Here is a 22,675-nt window from a genome sequence, read left to right on the forward strand (position 1 = left end):
TTATATGCAAAATGCCAGAAAATTGTGCATACTATTTGAACCAGCAATACAACTACTAGGTCTGTACTCCAAAAACATCAAAGAAAAAAGAAAACAACTAATATGTACAAAAATATCTATAGCAACTCTTTTTGTAGTAGCAAAGAACTGAACATGCTGAGGAGAAGCTCATCATTGAGGAATTATTAAACAAGTTGTGGTCTATGTTTATGACAAAGTGCTATTGTTCTATCTGAAATGGTGAGGGAGATGGCTTCAGAGAAACCTAGTAAAATCTAAATGAACTGATGCAAAGTGAAGGGAATAGAAACAGCAGAACACTGTACACAGTAACAGCATTATTGTAAGAATGATAAACTGTTAAAGACTTAGCTACTCTTACCAAAATAATGCTGAGACAATTCTAAAAAACTCATAGTAAAAAAATGCTATCTCCAAAAAAAAAAAAAAATTGATGAACAATGAGTGCAACCTGAGTTACAGTTTCTTACTTTCTTGCTTTTTAAAAAAAAAAATCATGCAATTAATATGGAAATGTATTTTGAATGATTTCACATGTAGTATGATAGACTGTTATAATCTATGTTTAGCTCAGATAAGGCCAATCATTTGGATTTAGAATTAAAATACAATAAAATATAAATGACCCATTAAATGCAACAAAAATAAATATAACCAAGATAAGATATGAAAAGTGATATAATTATTAATTAAAACAGAAACTATCCTTGAGTTTATTATCTAAGGCAACATCTGCTTCTTCCTCTTTAGGGCAGTGAGAATTTCATCGAACTTCAGAAAACCTAATTATACTTAGGCTGAGATTTTTATGCTTCAGGAAACCATGAAGCCATGATTGGTTCAAGGTCTTGTCCTCCAATACAACCAAATCTCAAGGACATCCTACTTTTTCCTTTAAAAGTAAACCAGCCCAGCCTACGTAAAATAGATGCTGTTCCCAAATCTCAGGCCTTACCATTCTTTGGTGGTAAAGTCTTCAAAATCTTCATCAGATTTTCCCTTGATAAAATGGCATCAGGGCTAATAATAAATATCTCTATCCATGGAGATGTGAAAGCCTAGAGAAGAAATTTAACGAAAACAAAAGCTTTTTAAAACCAAAAATTTTAAAATCTTCTAAAAAATAGTCCAAGAAGTGTGAATGGCATTAAGGACAATTTAAAATGTTTCTTTCAAAAAAAAAAAAGAAAAGAAAGCACCGGGGCAGCTAGGTGGTGTAGTAGTTAGAGCACCAGCCCTGAAGTCAGGAGGACCTGAGTTCAAATCTGATCTCAGACACTTAACACTTAACATCTAGCTGTGTGCCTGGGCAAGTCACATAACTCCAATTGCCTCAGGAAAAAAAAAAAAAAAAAAAAAAAAAAAAAGGCAGTGATAATGATTTAGAGGCAGCAGCCAGCATCAGGATCACATCATACCTCTGACACAGTCACTGGTCTTTTTCATGGTTAGGGCCTGAATTGATATTAAAGCTCTTTTCTTACTATGATTTAGTGTTCTTCAGCTGACCAGCCTGAATCGCCCTCCTTTTGGAGTTCCATTAGGGAATGATATCAAATCTTTGCCTCTTTAGAATTTTCACCTAAGTACTTGCTCCTTTCTTCTTGGATATTGGATGAAGGCTCCCTGGGATCTTCATTTAAGGAATCAGGATTACTATAACATTGGTTAAAGGATAATCCTTATCCCAGGTAAATTCATATTTTCCATTATCAGCTCCCCATAATATTAAAAAGCAAAGAACCTTCCCCAAAATCCACCCATTTGTCCCCCAAACTCTTTCTAGACAATTAATGGAAATCTGAACTACATCTTCAGAAGTTGGAGTAGAGAAAAACCTTTAGAAAAACCCCAGGTGATTCCTTGAAGGAATGGCATAAAGAAGATTTGGAGGGGTTCAAATGAAACTGTGCCTAAAAGTAGTATACTACAGGGAAGTCCTCAGGGAAACCTTATCTAAGAAACTCCTGGGCTGAAGAACTATCTTCCATTCTGTGATACCAGACAGTGCTTCTGGAAGGTGATACGTCCAAACTCTGTGATAAGAATTGTAATGACAAAGTTGCTGTTTCAAGAATTCAGGCCAGTACTGCCTGAGGATGCATTGGTGGTAAGCCTTGTCAGACTTCCTTGTCAGGACAACAGATTCTGCTCTAAGGCAATGATGCAAAGGTACCTATATAAAAGAATGATATATTTTATGAGTTTTCATGTTAACTATTATCATAGTAGACTTGACTAGCACTGCAAATTCTGAATAAATATCCATTGAAATAGGAACAAACTTCTTACCCTGAGATGTTCTAATGTCCAAATAATCTGCCAGGTGAAAACAGGTCTAAAATCCTCTGGGATTGTGCCATACTGATCTTTCAGGGGAAGATGGCTTGAGGAGTATTGTTGAATAGAAATAGCTATCTCATCCTTAAAGTTCCTGTCCACTGCAACATAATATCATGGCACTATATCCAGACTGATAATGGATAAGTCTTTGTTATTCATACTACACATTCAATATTATTATTCAGTTCAGCTGAAGATATATGATGTTTCTAATGAGCTCTAACATGTTTTATAACTAAACATGGTAGTCGGCATCAGCAAAATTCCTTATTGGTCCTGACACCAAGGGGAAGAACCTTTTATTGTGCAGACTGTTTCCCTTCAGGTACCAAATCACTCAGCCAAATTCCTGGTCATCTGTATTGATTGCTAGGTCAAAAAGACATCCCCCAAGGCAGAAAGAAATTTGTGAAATCAATTCCCAATAGGTTGAGTTATTCATATCTCAGAATATAAGCCCTGCTAGTGAGTTAAGATAGATTTCCAAACCAACCAAATTCTAAGGGATAGCACCCTCAAAGGGAAATTAACTCAGATTTTTTCTAAAACTTGTCCATCAATTACTTGCCCAATTTAGGAATGACTGAATAAGTTAAGGTTTATTATGATGGAATACTAGTCTGCTATCAGAAAGGCAAGGTTTTTAGCTAAGATCCCATCATTATCATCATCATCATCATCATCATGATTTATATATACAGTGCTTTAACATTTGCAAAAAACTTTGCATATATCATCTCATTTGGTTCTCACAACTCTGTAATATGGGTATTATTATTATTATACTCATTTTGCAAATAAGGGAACTAAGGCCACCATAACTTGTCCACGGTCATACCACAAATAAGAGTCTGAGGCAGAATTTCCATGCAAATCTTCTTGATTCCAAATTCGGTTTTCTATCCCCTATATTATGTAGCTCCCTACATAAAGAGCAAGGGCTTGAAAATAAGAGTATGTAAATGGGGAGTAATGTGTAATAGGACTAGAAAAGGAGATTGGAGTCAGATTGCAGAGAATCTTGAATGTAGGATAAGGAGTTTGTAGTATATGATAGCTGACATTTATATTATTAATTTATAGTTAACATGACACTTAAGTATATTATCTCATTAGCACACAGTTTTTCTGAGATAGGTAGCTCAAATATCCCCATTTTCACAAACAGAACATCTGAGGTTCAAGTGGTTAATTACCTTGCTTATGTTTATATAATTGGTAAATGTCAGAAGTTTGAATTCAGGCCCCTTAACTTCAAGTGCAGTGCCTTTTCCAAATCATTCAAAGATGGATTAGGGGTTAGGGAGTGAGGAAGGGTGTAGGTAGGAGGTAATCACTAAAGTTTTTAAATAGACATGCAGTTCTAAGAAGATGAACCAAACACTAGTGCAAAGAAATGACAGATTGGTGGCAGGAAAACCAATTATTCCAGTAATACAGGTGAGAAGATATGAAAGTCTGAAACGGTATTTGCAGTGATGAAACTGCCTTTGGGACAAGGAAGAGGAGAAACCTGTTGCCTTATAAAACTTTTCTTTTGATATTTTAGAAACTAAAACCCTTTTACGTAGTAGTATGGCAGAAATGGGATGTGGATTTTATTCTACAGTAAATGGTATTTTAATGAAATTCCATTTAATTAAGGTAAATGACATCTTAAGTAGCTATTAAAAAGCAAACGGAAGCAAAAATCATGAAAATCTGTTTATATCCCAACACATTTATGCAACAAATTACACTACTGGTCAGGAATTTCCTGCTGCATGTCCTTTTTCTATGGGACTCTTCAATCACTTTATGGGGGTTGTGAGAGCTATATTTCCTCTCTTAGAAAATGTTCCAAAACTGACTGTTATCAGTTTAATGCAGATGTTCCTTTCTTTTCAATTAAATAAGAATATTTTGTGACACTTAGCAATGAATATATCTATTCCTTATCATTTTAAAATGGATTTCAGCTTTATAAAAGAGGTTGTTATATTTTATTGCCCTACGTAAAAAGTTTTTGAATTGGATTTTATTTTTATTGATGCCTTTTTTATATTATATTTATCTGTTAATTGATTCCTTCTTCATTTCCTACCTAGCAAGCTTTCACTTCTAAGCGTTTTTTAAACATTCATTATTTTCATATAAAATTTTTGAAAGCAATTATTCCATTTCTCAAAAAAAAAGAATACGTCATAGGAAGTTGAATGCTATTCAAGAATATGCATAGAAAAAGTACATCATCTGTGTCGTCACACTTGGTAATTAGGTCAAAAAAAGATAATTCAAGTGAAAGACTAGCTTATTAGTGTGAACACACTGATGAATTACTAATTTAAACATGTGAAATAAAACTTGCATTTTGTAGGCTGATTTTAAAAATTAATACTACAAAAGGAATTTTCCTATTTTAATGAAGTGTTAACTTTCTCTGAAATAATTGTTAAAAATAGAAGTGCCTTTTGGTGCCATATTAATCAAAATATAAAATATAATAATACATCCCTAAAATGAGGTCTCTTTGAAAGGAAAAACATCTATATATCCTTAAAATTAAAAAAAAAAAGTTAAAAGGTTATAGGCTACCCTTAGTTTCTTTATGTTTGGGTAGGGAACTGATCAAGATATAGGATCAATTGATTTCCCTTTCCTTAGCTCATGTGACAAAATCACAGAAAGGGCAAGTAACAGAAATGACAAAGTGTTGATGTGTTAAATGAAATACAAAGAAGGATTTTCAGCTTTTTGCCCTTTTATAACAAAAGTTCTTCCCGGTGGAATTAGAACAGCTAGATATTGGCAGGCCAAAGATAGGCCGTAGCTCTTAAAAAGTAGGACATATTCTCCTGGGAGATAGCTGAGTCAAGAGAACTCTGAGAAGTATTACCCCTGACAGTCTGGAGAAGAGCCAGCTATGAAAGAAGAACCTGGCCCTTGAGAGGGATGGGGTTGGGGGGAAGAGAGGTAAGATTTCTCTCTCCCTTGCATCAGTCATGATATCTTTCATTGGAACGACTTGCTCAGTAAGAAGTGTTGAACCCAACATGGAACAAGCCTAGCAATCTCCTGCCAGTGTGCAGATGGGAGGATGTGATCTAGTTTAAATGCTAGCTCTGGCTGTATGGAGTTGAATGATTAAGAGAGTAAAATACAGAGAACCCAGCAGAGTAATTTACCCAGTGGAGACACTATGCCCAAAGTGGGGGGCAGAATGGGGATACCCTAGGAATAAAAAGGGCATCTAGACATCTTTCCAGTACTGATGAATTGGCTTGAAAGTGTATATTGCCTATGTGATTACTTCACTACCAATGTACTTTATGTCTGTTCTAATTCTTGCTACCATTGTGCACATTTTGGGGTATGTGCCAGTTAAGGGGGTGTCATAGGGCTACTGCTGGCGCTGTCCTACATCCAGATATCAAAGTGGTATGACTGACACAGCACAAGAAAAGGGTTGAAAAGGGGATATAAAAGATTTACTTAGTTTGTAAGGATTCAGTTGTCAAATAAAGTCAGGACACGTGATGATGAGTCTGATGAGTGCCAAGATTTTCCCTTTGTTTCTCTTTTTCTCCATAGAAAAAAAATGAAAAGTAATAGTGAGCTCAGGGCATTCTGAGTGGAAAATTCTGCCAGGTCCAAACAGACCAAGGCTCTTTCACTGAGTGCTTTTATTCTGCTCATGGGGATGCCAGGGACCACATCACTAGTAGAAAGTCTTCCTTTATACATGGAACAAAGAAACCTTTATATTCTAGTAGCTACTGGTCAGCAGCATCCCTTAATTCCCACATGGTTTATAACTATCTACTCTATAGCCTAGAGACTTCCTTCCTTGAAATCTGACCTATATCACTACTCAACCCAGGTAATATATACAAGCCTGTCTGTGGCCTACTACATTGCAACCTTTGAGGAGCAAGTCATGATCCTTTTTATCCTTAATAATTCAGGACCTTAACTTCCCCTCTATAGTCTAAGAAAAGTCTAATAAGCAGAATACAAAGATCATCACTAAAATTATCCACTTTGGAATATCAATCTTCCCAGGGCTCCAAATGATCTTGTCATAAAAGTTTCTCTAGACTTTTATTTTCTAGACTAAATATTTTCTGTCCCCTGTGCTGAATTTTCAGAAAGGTATTTTTTTTTTAGCTATTTGTGTGTGTGTGTTGTGGTTCACAAATAATAATACTATGCTCAAATATTATAATAGAATAATATTAACAATAGCTAGCATTTAGATAGTATTTTTAAGGTTTACATTATTTCATTGTGTCCTCACAACAACTCTGAGAGGTATTCTTGTTATTTCACAGTTTATGACTTGCCCAGGGTCTTACAACAAATAGGTTTCTGGGAGATCTTCTTGGCTCCACATCCAGAACTCAATCCTATCTTACCATAGCTAGTTCATTTTCTGAGGAAAGGAAAACATGTGACTTCGGGGTAAAAATATATTAGGGGTCATTCTATAGAAAGCACATGGAGGTGTGTCAAAGCTTAGAACCAACAGTTGTTTTATGTTATATAGTAGGGGGAGAAATGCCCTAATAATCACAATTGTACAAAATTGAGATAGCATGTCCAGCATACAGTTAGAATCCCAACACTAAATAATGGTGTATTTCTCAGACAAATAACTTCGACTCTTTGGGATTGAGCTTTCTCATGTGAAAAAAGGGAGATGAACTCAGTTCCTTTTAAGGTTCCATTCAATTCTATACCTATCATCTCGTGATCTTATTCTAAAAATTAGATATTCCCCCCTCAGATGCCAAGTTCATGTGTGATTTAGCATTGGATGTAGATGACAAACTTCCTAGTTACTTCCTACACTTAGTGGCCTAGTGGTGAAAGGCTTAGCATCATGTGTCAAACTTGGTTTTTCCCCATGCCACAGGACAGCAGGAATATTAGTCAGTGTATTTATTCAAAAAAGAAGCAACTTCCATTTCTTTTGTGTGGCAAGTAGAAGACTTTCTCTCTAACGGTTGGAAGTAGGGAATGGAAGAGGGGAGATGGACTGAGTCCTTTCCCACAATCCTTAAATGTTTTGATGTAGAGTATGGCTAAGCAAATTTAAATGTAGTCCTTAGTTATCTTTTTTGCTTTGTGACTGAATATCATCCATGACTCTGATAAATCTAGGCTTGTAAACAACCTTGGGAATTTTAGAGGTTTGTACAATGAATGGACAAAGCCAGAAGCAGGGAACCTTCATCACCAGAAATGACAATCACTGACAAGTGGATTGACCCAAGTTTGACCTATTTTACCCACAGACCTGTATTGATAATTATTTGGACAATGAAGAGCTCAAATGAAATGTAAAATGCCTAATCAGCAATCTGAAAAACTGCTTTATGTTCTGAGAAAGTTTAAATATAAGTGTCCTGAGAGATTATAATGGTAGTTATGTGTTAAATTACAGAATACTGTTTTAAGTTATCAGTGTTTGTGATTACTTTGTGTCTTGCTATTTCTTTCATGTGTAGAATATCAGGGTTCTATATATGATTTATATTGTATATTGATCGGATTTCTGCCCCTTTCCCTTTTAAGGGTATCTTTAGATGTCAGTCTAAAACTAATTTTTAAATAATTAATTTAAATAATTTTTCTTCAGGCTCATGAGTTGACAATTAATGCTAATGAACTACAGAATGTTTGAAAAGGGAGCATAAGCCCTATCTTATTAGAAAATAGAGTTTCCTCATAAGAGTATCCATTGTGGCCCTCATGCATAGATAGATCCAAAATAGAAGGACCACTAGGGAAGGAGTGGGTCCTACCCCTTTATCCCAAGTCATTTCTTAGCATCAGACTGTGATTATGTCCATTAAGATGTATAGAGGAATTTTGCTTTAGATGATATGAATTACACCAAAGGTATTTTCAGTGTTAGTGAGATTCTATACTTCTAGAATTGATCTAGATTTTCTATTTAGGTATATGTTAAAACTACATCTTTAATATTTCAGTATGATTAAATCCATTTAGTGCTTATATCACAACCAAATTTCTCACAGCCCCTTTTATTGTGATATTTAAAATTCTGAATAACTTCTTAACCAAATAAGTTGAATATGAGGTGACAATAGGGAGAGAGAAAGAAGTACATGGAAAAATATTCCCAGATGGAAAATGGCATCTGCATTCAGAGAGAAAACTGTGGAAATTGAATGTAGAACAAAGCACAATATGTTCACCTTTTTTGTATTTGCTTTTTCTTTCTCATCGTTTTCCTCCTTTGTTCTGATTTTTCTTTCATAACATTACTAATGTGGAAATATGTTTAAAATTATTGTACATACAAAATCTATATTAGATTGCTTGCTGTTTGGGGAAGGAAGAAAAACATTGGAACTCAAAATCTTTTTTTTTTTTTTTAGGTTCTTTTTTTAAAATAACTTTTTATTGACAGAACTCATGCCAGGGTAATTTTTTACAGCATTATCCCTTGCATTCACTTCTGTTCTGATTTTTCCCCTCCCTCCCTCCACCCCCTCCCCCAGATGGCAAACAGTCCTTTACATGTTAAATTGGTTACAGTATATCCTAGACACAATATATGTGTGCAGAACTGAACAGTTTTCTTGTTGCACAGGGAGAATTGGATTCAGAAGGTATAAATAACTCAGGAAGAACAAAAATGCAAGCAGTTTATATTCATTTCCCAGCGTTCTTTCTTTGGGTGTAACTCCTTCTGTCCATCCTTGATCAATTGAAACTGAATTAGATCTCTTTATCGAAGAGATCCACTTCCATCAGAATACATCCTCAAACAGTATCGTTGTTGAGGTATATAATGATCTCCTGGTTCTGCTCATTTCACTTAGAATCAGGAACTCAAAATCTTACAAAAATGTTCAAAACAATCTTGACATGTAATTGAAAACTAAAATATTATTAAGAAAAAAAATTCCCAGACAGAGATGGTAGAGTTGAGGAAAGCTATACTTTCAAACTCCCTTCTACCAAACTTCTTCAAATTTATCTAGAAAATGCATCATAATCCTATTGGAGAAACTGAAAAAAAAGTCTAAGAAGTCATTTTTTCAGCCCAGCTTGGCATGAGAAAACAGACACAAAACAAACACTGGGGACATGGTCTATTTAGGAGCATATTATACATGGAACACTCTAGTACCTCATGTACCAGGTCTCAGACCATAGGGGAGCACTACTAGACAGTAGACCTGTCTTGTTTTTTTTTTTTTGTTTTGTTTTGTTTTGTTTTGTTGTTTTTTAATAACTTTTTATTGATAGGACCCATGCCAGGGTAATTTTTTTTACAGCATTATCCCTTGCATTCACTTCTGTTCCGATTTTTCCCCTCCCTCCATTAACTCCCTCCCCTAGATGGCAAGCAGTCCTTTACATGTTGAATAAGTTACAGTTTATCCTAGATACAATATATGTGTGCAGAACCGAACAGTTTTTTTGTTGCACAGGGAGAATTGAATTTAGAAGGTAAAAATAACCCGGGAAGAAAAACAAAAATGCAAGCAGTTTACATTCATTTCCCAGTGTTCTTTCTTTGGGTGTAGCTGCTTCTATCCATCATTGATCTGAATTAACTCTCTTTATTGAAGAGATCCACTTCCATCAGAATATATCCTCAAACAGTATCGTTGTTGAGGTATATAATGATCTCCTGGTTCTGCTCGTTTCACTCAGCACCAGTTCATGTAAGTCTCGCCAGTCCTCTCTGTATTCATCCTGCTGGTCATTTCTTACAGAACAATAATATTCCATAACATTCATATACCACAATTTACTCAACCATTCTCCAATTGATGGGCATCCATTCATTTTCCAGTTTCTAGCCACTACAAACAGGGCTGCCACAAACATTTTGGCACATACAGGTCCCGTTCCCTTCTTTAGTATCTCTTTGGGTTATAAGCCCAATAGAAACACTGCTGGATCAAAGGGTATGCACAGTTTGATAACTTTTTGAGCATAGTTCCAGATTGCTCTCCAGAATGGCTGGATGTGTTCACAATTCCACCAACAATGTATCAGTGTCCCTGTTTTCCCACATCCCCTCCAACATTCCACATTATCTTTCCCTGTCATTCTAGCCAATCTGACAGGTGTGTAGTGGTATCTCAGAGTTGTCTTAATTTGCATTTCTCTGATTAATAATGATTTGGAGCCTATTTTCATATGTCTATAAATAGTTTCAATTTCTTCATCTGAGAATTGAGTAGACCTATCTTGTAATAGAAACAGTGCTTCCCATCTCCCATCTCGGGGTCACAGATCCAGGAAGGCACACAGAAGTCAAGTTACTAGGTAAGAAGGCTGAGAATGGAGGAAGTTTAGAAGCAAGTGAGTGATGTCATTCAGACTTCAGGAGCAGAATAGAGTCCCAGTTTTATCATTTAGCCCAGCCTCTAGAGGAATCACCAGGGTACACTATCTATACATACATATATGTGTGTGTGTGTGTGTGTGTGTGTGTGTGTGTGTGTGTTTTTTCCATCATTCTGAACCAATAGAGCTTTCCAGATGACTGAGACGGGCTAAGTCCAGAAGCATTCTGATGTTGTTCAGATAAAAACCAGATCAGGAACTTGCACACCACAGGAGCAGCAATCACACTTTTCCCTGGCTCAAAACACTGGAAACACTGAAAGCCTATTGCTGAGATCACTCAACACTCAATACCCCAAGAAAACAACTGTAGGACTAACACTGTCCTTTTCTACAAATGTGTGGCAAAGCCCAGTCCTAATATCAAGTCAGGAAATAGGCTGGGAAAATGAACAAACAAACAAAAGAATCTCACTGTTCAAAAATTATGGTGACAGGAAATTATTATAATGGCAGGAAAGCTCAAGATACAAATGTAGAAGAGAATAACTCTAAAATATTTACAAGCAAAGCATCATACTCAAACACAGCTTGGGCACAATTTCAACTAGACTTCCTGGAAGAGACAAAAACAAGAATTTTTTAATGAATTAAATTTCTTTTAATAAGTGGAATGAGAGCATTTGAGGGAAAAAGTTGGGGGGAGAGTAATGAGAGCTATAGAAGAATAAATTGGAAAGGGAATTAATAGCTTGGTACTAATTATAAAACCTTATCCAACCAATAAATTCATTGAAAATTAAAATGGACCAAGTAGAAATCAATGATTCCATAAAGAAATGAGAAATATATTTTTAAATCAAAAGACTGAAAATTCAGGAGAAAGTGTAAGGTATTTCATAGCAAAAACAACTGATACAAAAAACAGGTTAAAAAGGAAAAAAAAAAAAAAGAGTTACTGGAGTATCTGAACACCATGATCAAAGAAAGATAATGGACATCATATTCAAAAAATCTTAAGATAAAACTGCCCAAATCATTTAGAAGAAGAGGAAAAAGTAGAAATCTACCAAGTACCTACTGAAAGAAACTCCAAAATGAAAACTCCAAGGAACATCATAGGCAAAATAGAGTTTCTAGATCAAAAGAAAAAATTCAGAAAGAATTCAAATATAGAATCACAGTCAGGACCACACATGATGTAGAAGACACTATTCTAAAGGAGCAAAAACCTCAGCATACAGTATTCCAGAAGGCAAAGGATATAATAGGCTTGTTACCAAGAATAATTTATCCAGCAAAACTGAGTATAATGCTACATGGAGGAAAAAAAACAGAATTTAACAAAATTAACAAAAATTTAACTTTAACAAAAAATTAACAAAATTAAACAACATTTTTAACAAACATTAAAACTTCTAAGAATTCCTGATAAAAAGATTAGAGTTGCATAGAAACTTTGAAGTTCAAACACAGGAGTGAAAAGAAATATAAAAAGGTAAGCATGCATGAACAGTACCAAAGGAATAAACATCTGCACTGTAACATGAGGAAATGATCCACGTGTTCTTCTGAACCCCAGCATTATCAGTAGTCATTGAGGGAATCTAAGCAGACAAGATCTTGAAAGTGGTAGTGTAATGTTCTGATGGTTTTAAGAGAAAAATGGAAAGAGAGTGTAAAAGACTTATACTGATGGGAATGGAAAAAGAAAGATAGGGGAAATTACCTCGCAGAATCATGATTCACAAGTAGACATCTACACACAAAAAAGGCAGAAGGGATTCAGGGAGCAGCTAACCCTTCAAATTCATTTTCATCTGAACTGGTCAAAAGAGAGAAGACTATACACAAACATTCACACATGTATACCATTATAAAAATGTTGGGGTTCCTGATCAGTGTTGCTAGATTTCTCATAAGAATTTGCAGGCTCATACCCATCTCCAAGACAAAGAGCAAAGTTTATTATAATTATAATGCCAATTAAAGTGGGCTAAATTCCAAAAGAATTTAGCAAAGGACCAGGACAAGAAGATAAATTGACAGGGAAAAGTTAAACTAGGTGCTTCAAATCACTGATATGTAATATTATAGCTTAGAGATAAGAGTTGAGAAGTGGTCTGGTTCTGACTTTGTGTGCAGATGCAGTACCCATGGTTCTCTGAGCAGAACTCACAGGGAATCTTCTAGAGGTGTGTTTTTAGGCTTGAAACGTTACAAGATTAAGTGGCGGGCACCCAATTTTATTCTGTGCCTGTGTTAACTTTAAGTACTTCATTATTGTTGCTCATTAGTTTCAGAAACCCATCATCACTAATCAACAGGCTGTTCTCTGACAGCCAGAAATATTTGTGGACTCAGCATTCTGGTCATACACAGTAAATTGGGCAGAATAATCTAAAGGAAGAAATATATCATTTCTAACTACATCACTTCCAAAGCCAGGTGGCTTTCTGATTATTGCTACATCCTTTCTAAGGGCTGCACCACATCAAGAGGATAGCATAGAGTTGTTGAGGTATGAGGGAACCCCAGTTCAAATGCACTGAAATAGGAGATAAGGAAATGTATGTGAGAAATGAGAAGTAGATTAGTTTGGATGGACCATGAAGAACAGATGTATAACAGGATCAAAACAAAAACAAAAACAAAACTCTCAAAAAAAGGAAGAAACCAAATTCTGAGCAGCTTTAAATGCCAAATGGAGAATTTTATATTTGATCCCAGAAATAAGAGTGGTGCTGGATTTACTTATTGACTGGTAGGAAGGGATCAAGGGTATTATAGTAGAATCTTCTATTTGAGAAAAGTCACTGTAAAAATTCAGCAAGACTACTACAATAGGAAATGATTATATGCTGAACTGACATGATGGCTGCTTGTGTAGAGAGAAGGGCACAGATACAAGAGACACTGTGGAGGCAGAAATTACATGACTCAACAACCAAATGGATATATGGGATGAAGAAAATAGGTAAATTAAGTATAATTCCATGTTATTAATCTGGTTTACTGAAAGGAATATTAGTACAGTCACCAGAAATAGGAAAATATGGAAGAACTGAATGAGTCTGTTTTGGACATCCTGAATTTAAGATGTTTACAGAATATCCAGTCTGAAATGTCCAAAAGGCAGTGGGAAGGTGAAATTAGAATTCAAGGAAAAGATTGGAGCTGGTTATATAGATTTGGAAAACATTTGCATTTCTAATTAAACCCATGAACGCTAATGAAGGTAACAAGTGAGAGAATATTGAGAAAGATGAGAATAGGGCCAGACAAAACCTTAGGATACTTCTACTGTCAGGAGTTAATCAACAAGCCTTTATTAAGTGCACATTTTGTGCTAGACATTGGGGCAAAAATAGTCCCTTTTTTCAAGAAGCTCTCTGTATGATGAGAGAGATAATAAGAAAACAAACATAAAAACAGGATTACATAAATTGAATATAATCTCAAGGAGAGAGCACTAGCATTAAGAAGGCAGGAAAGGCTTTTCATAGAAATAGAAATTTTAGCTGAGACTTGAAAGGAGCCAGTAGATAGGAGAGGAGGAGGCAGAGAATTCCAAGCATGGGTGACAGACAATGAAAATGCTCAGAATTGGGAAATAGAGTGTTTTGTTCAAGGAACAACAAGAACAGTGTTAGTGGATCACAGAGTATTGGGGCGGAGCAGAGGGGGGAGTTGGTGAGGGGAGGAAATAAGATGCAAGAAGAAGAAGATAGGAAATCAATTTGTGATGGGCTTGAATGCTAAATAAAGGATTTTGTATATGATCCTGGGGTAATAGGGAGCTATTGGAATTTATTAAATAGGGGATGTAATGGGATAATCAGATTTCTGTTTTAGGAAGATTATTTTGACAGCTAAGGTTGATCAGCAGGTTATTTTAGTAGTCTAAGTGTGAGGTGAAGGGAGCTGTAATGGCAGGTCACAAGAAGGAGGGGATGTGTATGAGAAATGTTACAGATGTGAATGACAGGGTCTTGGCAACAGATGGGGTATGGAAGGTGGGAAAGAGTTCAGAATCAAGGGTAGTTAGTAATTGGGAAGAAGGAAAGAGAGAAAGCAGCGAGAAGCACAGTGAAATAAGGAGTTCAGATTTAGAAATTGGAGTTTAAGAGGTCTGTTGGACATTCGGAGTGAGACATCCAATGAGCATTTGGAAATATGAGACTGAAAGTCAGCAGATCAGAGCTAAATAAAACAAACTGAATCATCTGCATAGTGGTGGCAATTAAATAAGAGATGATAATTAAATCCATGGGAGCTGATGAGATCACTAAATGAAATAGCACAGAAGAGGAAAAGAAGGCCAAAGAACTGTGTTGATGGATAGTACCTTGATGAAGATCCAGGAAAAGAGACTGAGACAGGGCAGCTAGATAAGTAAGATGAGGACCAGGAAACTGTAAAAAGAGTATCAAAAAAAGTGTAGTAGACATTATCAAGGACCATAGAGAGATCAAGAAGGATGAAAATTGAGAAAAGGACATTAGATTTGTGGATGAAGAGATTACTTTGGAGTAATTTCAGGTGAATGATGACATCAGAAGCTAAACTACAAAGAATTAAGGAGTGAAAGGAAAGGAAATGAAAGTACTTGTTATACATGGTCTTCTCAAGGAGGTAAGCCAAAAAAAGGAAGAAGAAATAAAGGGGAATAGCAAGTGATGATGGATAGAACAGGTGAAGTGTAGAATGGCAAAGGACCTGAGAAATGACCAAAAAAATAAGAGAAGAACCAAAAAACAGTAGTGTCAGGACATTCTAGACTGAAGTGGTCCTCAAAGTGTAGTCCAAAGAATTGTTGGGGTCTCTGAAACCCTCTCAGAAGGTCTACAAATTCAAAATTATTTTTTATTTCTAATATAGTAAATAGCTATAAATATAACCCATGTGAACAAAAACTCTTTGAACAGATCCTCTATAGTTTTTTTTAACAACATGAAGATACTGAGAAAAAAGTTTGAGAACCACTGATCTAGAGAGAATAAAGTAAGTATTCAGAAAAAGAGAGTGCTCAATCATGTCAAATGCTATCCAGAGGTCAAAAAGGATGAAGACTGAAAAAGTACCATTAGATTTGGCAAGTTAAAAAGTTTGGAAAATGTAGGGGAGGGGGGTTGGCCATATCACATAGGCTCTATTTCTGACTCGGATCAAACATATCAAAGGTTCACCCAGAACCCCTCACATTTGACCTTCCAACCCCAGGGACCAGTTAGTTATTCAAGACATCTTTTCCTTGTCTCCCTTCAGAAGCAGCTACCTCCTTTGCCTCTTATGCTCATAATTTTAAACATTATTAAACATTTTAAACATTAATTTTTTTTCTATTTTTAATAAATATTTCACTTTCTAGCCACAAAAAGGGGGAGCAGCTAGATAGTGCAGTGGATAGAGCACCAGCCCTGAAGTCAGGAGGACCTGAGTTCAAATCTGACCTGAGACACTTAACACTTCCTAGCTTGTGATAGCTCCTTCTGTTATGGGCACATGCTCATAAGCTCTACTTCTCCTACCTACCAAAATTTCTTGCTGAGGGTTCTGTCAATCACCTAACCAACTTGTGGCTCCTCCTTCCTGTTCCTGTCTTTCTATTTTGTCCTGGATGATGTTGCCCTCCCAGGAGAGTTACACATCTTCTGTGAGTTGGAAAAGGAAAAACAGGAAGGCACTGTTCAATATTTCCAGAATTTGCATGGGCTCATGTCATCCTCCATAGCCTGGATACCATGGAGACTATTCTGACCCTCCTGGAGTTGTATGTCCTTGCCTCCAGCCAAGAGGAAATATAACTCTGTGATTTCCTGAAAAAGCAGCTCTGAGGCTGAGTTGGGTGAGAAATTGTTGGAAAGATAGAAATTGGATATATCTGCCCACCCTGACCTGGGCTCCTCCTCATGTTCTGCTCCCTATTCAAATCCTGAAACTAAGTGCCAAGAAAATAAAACTTTCTTGTACCCCTTACCTCTTGCTCATTTTTAAATTAAGGAGAAGAAGTCTAAAATGCAGAAATTGGAAGAATGATGATGTTCTCCCTAGAAATGGGTCAATTTAGAAGGGAAGTGGGATTAGGGGTAAAGGCGATATAATCACAATCCACCCTACCCTTCTTGTGCTATTCACTTTTCCTAAAGAAAAAAAAAAATAAAATAAGAAATATTATGTATTAGGGAAAGATTATTAAATACTGGCTACTGACACAGAATAGGATTTAGCCATGGGAGGAAGGGGAGGGGGTAAAAGGTTGCAGGGGATAATTGGAGGTGTAGACAGGATTTGCTTGCATAACTACTTTAGATATCTGAACTAGATTAATTTAAAATCTCACTAAGACACCAAAGACTTATACAGTCACCAAAACCCATTCTTGGGAAGGGACAGAAGAGGAGATAGGTTGAAAAAGATGTGTTAGACAAGATCACAATTGTCTTGGAAATAAGGTTGAGGAATGAGATTCTATCCATATTTCCACCCTCTGATTAGCTGATTGCTAACTCTTTAGGCATAAACTATAGTCCCATTTTGTGAGCCCATGCCTGAGATCTCAGAAAACATAGTGGCTTCCCAAAGCAAGAATAGTGAATGCTTGCCTTGTTAACAATTTCAGATCCTTCCTGGAAGTACCACCTAATCATTGTATAAAATTTGCATTTCCACTGGGAAAATTAAGTGCACTACAAATGCATCATCATACAGAACATAAAAGAAAAAATAAGCTTGAAATTTTCAGCAAGGATTAGAGGAATACTGCTACATGTTAGAACAACTAAATGAGATATTAGCAAATCTTTCAAAAGTCTTGGAAGAATGCTTAAGCCACTTAATTAAGACTCATGAGGCCTCTGTAGGCAAAATTTCCACCAGAACTGAAACGTTCAGTTCGGTATCCTGAGGGCATTTGTCAGTCAATCAATAGGCATTTATTAAGTACTCTGTGTGTCAGGTACTATGATATCAGACTATTAAACCTTTAAGTATATATATTTAAGTAGAATTTCCTACTTATTTCATGTTAATTATTTACAATTGAACAGGGCAGGGAAACCCAAGAGCCAGAAACTTCATTCTTCCTGCTATATTTCTCAATAGCAAGAAGCAGAGTATTTCTTACACTATGCTCTTTTCTTAATTCATTCACCATTGATGTTTCCACTATACCACAAAAGCTCCTTGCTCAATAATTATATGATAAAAGATTTGAAGTCTCACACACTCCTTATAGAGTGAACTTGATTGTGACTCCCAAGTCAAGCAGAGTATGACTAAAAAGGTAGGGGAGGAACAGTGGGCTCAGCAATGTTTCCTCTCTTCTTCGTAAATAAATACTTTTGTTGCAAAAAGGGGGTCCTCTAAATATCTCTTTAACTTCCAACAAATCCCCCCACTCCTAATCAGTCACATTTCCCTATTCAATGTACCACACAAATGAGAATAACTTTATTTTTTATAATTTTTCAACATAAAAAGTTCTAACCCTCCTATTTCCCTTCCTCCATAGAGAGGGAAAAAAGATAAAACCCTTTTAACAAATATGCAGTCAAGAAAAGCAAATGCTCACATTGGCTATGTCCAAAAATATGCCTTATTTTGCATTTTGAATGCATCAACTATCTGTCAGGAGTTGGAGTATATGTTATTACCAATCTTCTGGAATTATAGTTAGATTGCTCAGAATCCTTAAATCTTTCAAAACTGTCTTTACAAAGTATATTGTATATTTATTCTCATTCGAACTACTGTATTCTGGATCAATTCATACAGGTCTTCTAGATTTTTCTCAAACAATCTTTTTTTAAACCTTTTCTTACAGAAAAATAGTATTCAACTATATTTAGGTCCTGATCGGAGTAAAAAGTGAGTCTTAAGTGGTCTCATTATTCAAATTCATACTATTTGAAGTTATAATGGAAAATGCAATGTAAAAAATTAAAGAAACTTCATCATTAACATACTAATATGAAAATGTATTTGATTAAAATTTATCTTAAAGAAAAAGAGTTGTGGAAAATGAAATTTCAAAAATTTCAAATTTTGAATTTTGTTTCTAAAGATAAGCCTAAACTAATGATATGCAAAAATGTCATAATTGTTTTAAATATTTTAGCAGCTTATATTGAACTATCTTCTCTTTCAACTTCCCTGGCTTCCTTTAAGTCTTAAAAACCCCACCTATTAAGAAAACCTTCCCCAATTCCTCTTATTTCTTTTATTTATTTTTTTTAATAGCTTTTTATTTACAAGTTATATGCATGGGTAATTTTACAGCATTGACAATTGCCAAACCTTTTGTTCCAGTTTTTCCCCTCCTTTCCCCTACCCCCTCCCCTAGATGACAGGATGACCAATAGATGTTAAATATATTAAAGTATAAATTAGATACACAATAAGTATACATGACCAAACTGTTATTTTGTTGTACAAAAAGAATCGGACTCTGAAATATTGTACAATTAACCTGTGAAGGAAATCAAAAATGCAGGCAGGCAAAAATATAAAGATTGGGAATTCAATGTAATGGTTCTTAGTCATCTCCCAGAGTTCTTTCGCTGGGCGTAGCTGATTCAGTTCATTACTGCTCCACCCAATTCCTCTTAATTCTAATGCCCCCACTCTGATAATTATTTCTTATTCTATCTATAGCTTCTTTTGTAAAGTATTCAATTGTATGTTGTCTCTCCCATTAATTATAAGCTGCTTTTGAAAGCAGGTACTGTCTTTTGCCTCTTTTTTGTACTCCCAGAACTTAGCAAAATGCCTGAAAAATAGTAAGTGCTTAATAAATGTTTCTTGATTGATTAATAGCTACATATGCTGCTAGGTACGAAATCTTTATTATCATTACACACTCAAAGAACCTAGTATAACTGAATGACCTGACATATATTCTAATATCAATAATGCTTTGAATGGGATAGTAATTTGAAAACCAGTCTTCAAAAACATAGTCACGAATGCTTTTTTTTTTTTTTTTAAACTGGAAGTGATAATGATTTGTAGCCTCTCAGAGTTCGAGAATTTTGAAACTTATAAACAATGTAGTTTTATTCTTATTATTAATATTTTTTTTTCAAAAGTTGAACTAACCTCAATCTCACCTAATGAGATAAGAACTTATTATTTGACAAAAATTGCTGAGAAAACTATAAACCTGTTTGATAGAAATTAGATTTAGGCTGTAGCACTTTAATTTAAAATTTCCTTCTATATAATCTCCCAATAAGAGTGTTAGGCAATGCTTTAAGTCCAAGTTGATTTTTTTTCCTCAGAAATCCAAGTTCTGGAAAGAATCCTCTTCCAGAATAAGCCTGTTTCATCCACATAAAAAAAAATTTATTGTCAGTGTTATACACTCTCTTCTATTTTTCCCCCATAATGTTCTTTTAAAACACTAGGATATTTAGGGGCTACTAGGATCTGTAATGGCTACTTCCCTGGTAATTTTAACATTATGAAACTGAGCTCAATTTTTAAAACACCAATATCTGCAGTACAAGTTTTGTTTCTATATTCTTTCAATGACTTGAATAAACTTGAAACTTTTATCTGAATGGCTGTTTTGCTAAGACTAATGTGTTTTTTAAAAATTCTAATTGTCAACCCATGAAGTTAAAAGACACTCCATTTTTATCACTTGTAGTTGTTTGTGAATCATAAAAGGCTGATGCAATTTTGCCTTTCTTTTATTTCACCTCTGTGTCTTGTAAGAGTCCATACCATAGATTCAGATGTTCTAATATCTCATCCTATTTTAGAGTTTGCTATGATAACATTCATTGTGTGCAATTACATCAAATTTTTGTCCTAAAGTAATAATAGTTCTTCTTTTTTTATGTTGAGTGTATTTCCATCTGAAGTATTTTTCTTCTTGTTCATTTTATTAACCCTAACTCTTTTAATTTTTAGTTAAATTGATTTTGTTTGTGGAAACATTTTAATTTTGTATGATTATGATTGTTCATTTTATCTTCTGTGATCTTTTTTACTCCTTATTTAACTGATTTTTTCTCCCGTACATGTATATATAAAAGATAATTTCTTATTCTAATTTTCTCATGTGTGACCTTTTGTTATCTGGGTCATACATCTGACTGGAATTTATCTTGGTATGTGGTGTGAGATGTCAATCTAAGCCTGCTGTTACTGTTGTTCTTATTCAGTTGTTCCAGTAGTATCTGACCTCTTCATGATCCAATTTGGGGTTTTCTAATCAAAGATACCATAATGGTGTGCCATTTCTTTCTACAGATCATTTTACACATGATGAAGCTGAGATAAACAGTGTTAAGTGACTTGTCCAGGATCCCACAGCTAGAAAGTGTCTGAGGCCAGATTTCAATTCAGGAAAATGAGCCTTCCTAACTTCAGGCCCAACATTCTATCTACTGTGCCAACCCAGTGCCACAGTTTAAACCTAATTTCTATTAAATAGTTTTATCGTTTTCCCAGCAGTTTTTGTCAAATAATAAGTCCTTATCTCATTAGGTGAGATTGAAGTTAGTTCACCCTTTTAAAAAACAAATATATTAATAAGAAGAATAAAACTATATTATTATATCAATAGATAAAGCAAAAACTTTAGACAAAATATATTCATTTCTATTTTTAAAAGTAGGAAACACGGGAATTAATGAATTTTTTAACATAATAAATAGCATATTTGGAGGTGGGCCTAATATGGTGAGTACAGGTTTAATGCTGAGATGAAATGAGGCACTCATAGGGTCATTGAACTGTATCAAAAGGAAATTTAGTTCACTCTAACATAGTAAAGCTTTTCTTTGATAGATGGAACACTCTTCATCTTCATAAGAAAGTGTTTCTGGTCAGTATAGTGACTCCCATAGTCTCAGAGTGCCTAATGAATCTGAAAGGCACAAAGTCCATGTGGTTAGGAATCACTTTCCCTTATGCGATCAAGAAGGGACTGCTAAGTGGCCCAATGGATAGGGTGGTAGGCCTGGAGTCAGGAATACTTATCTTCCTGAGTTCAAATATGGCCTCAAATACTCACTCACTTGTGTGACCTTGGGCAAGTCATTTAACCCTATTTGCCTTAGTTTCCCTATCTGTAAAATGAGCTAGGAAAAAAAAAGGCAAACCACTCTAGTATCTTTGCCAAAAAAAAATCCTAAGTGAGGTCATGAAGAATTGGATTCAAATGAAAAAGAACTAAACAATAGGTGACAAAGAAGCCACATCAATCTAGTCAGAGGCTACTAGGAGGTTGCATTAAGGAAAATACTGTTTGCCTTTTCCCCCTACTGCCCCAAACAAATCAAATGCTAGTTTATCACTCCTTAGGGAAAATCACCTAACCCCTGTATTTGTCCTATCGCAACCTAAAATCAAAATTCAGCATTATTTGCAATTGAGATAAATTAGAGATTTAACCTGTTTAGCAATATACAGGGGTACAGCAAAGATGTTCATTATTGCCACTATAAATGCTAGTTATAGCAACAAGAAACCAAAGGAATAAGCACAAAGAAGAAATAAAATGATCACTTTTGCAGATTTCTAATTGAAGAGAACATGAGTCAACTGGAAAATTAAGAGAAACAGTAAATTCAACAAAAATAGCAAGATAGAAAATAAGCTCATTATTCTTTCTATATATTACCAACAAAACCCAGGAGAAATAGAAATTCTATTCAAAATAATGATGATGCCCATCAATTGGGGAATGGCTGGACAAATTGTTATTCATGATTGTGATGGAATACTATTGTACTATAGTACTATTGTACTATAAGAAATGGTGAGCAAGATGCTCTCAGAAGAACCTGGGAAAAGTTACATGAATTGATGCAAAATGAAATGAATAGGACAAAAATTTGTACATTAACAACAATATTGTACGATGAATGATTTTACTATTCTCAGCAATACAATGATCCAAGCTGAAGGACTTGTAATAAAAAATACTATCCAAAAAAGAACTCAAAGTGTGAATGCAGATTGAAGCAAACTTTTTTAACTT

Source organism: Antechinus flavipes, chromosome 5 (assembly GCF_016432865.1).
Source record: "Antechinus flavipes isolate AdamAnt ecotype Samford, QLD, Australia chromosome 5, AdamAnt_v2, whole genome shotgun sequence".
Lineage (NCBI taxonomy): Eukaryota > Metazoa > Chordata > Mammalia > Dasyuromorphia > Dasyuridae > Antechinus > Antechinus flavipes.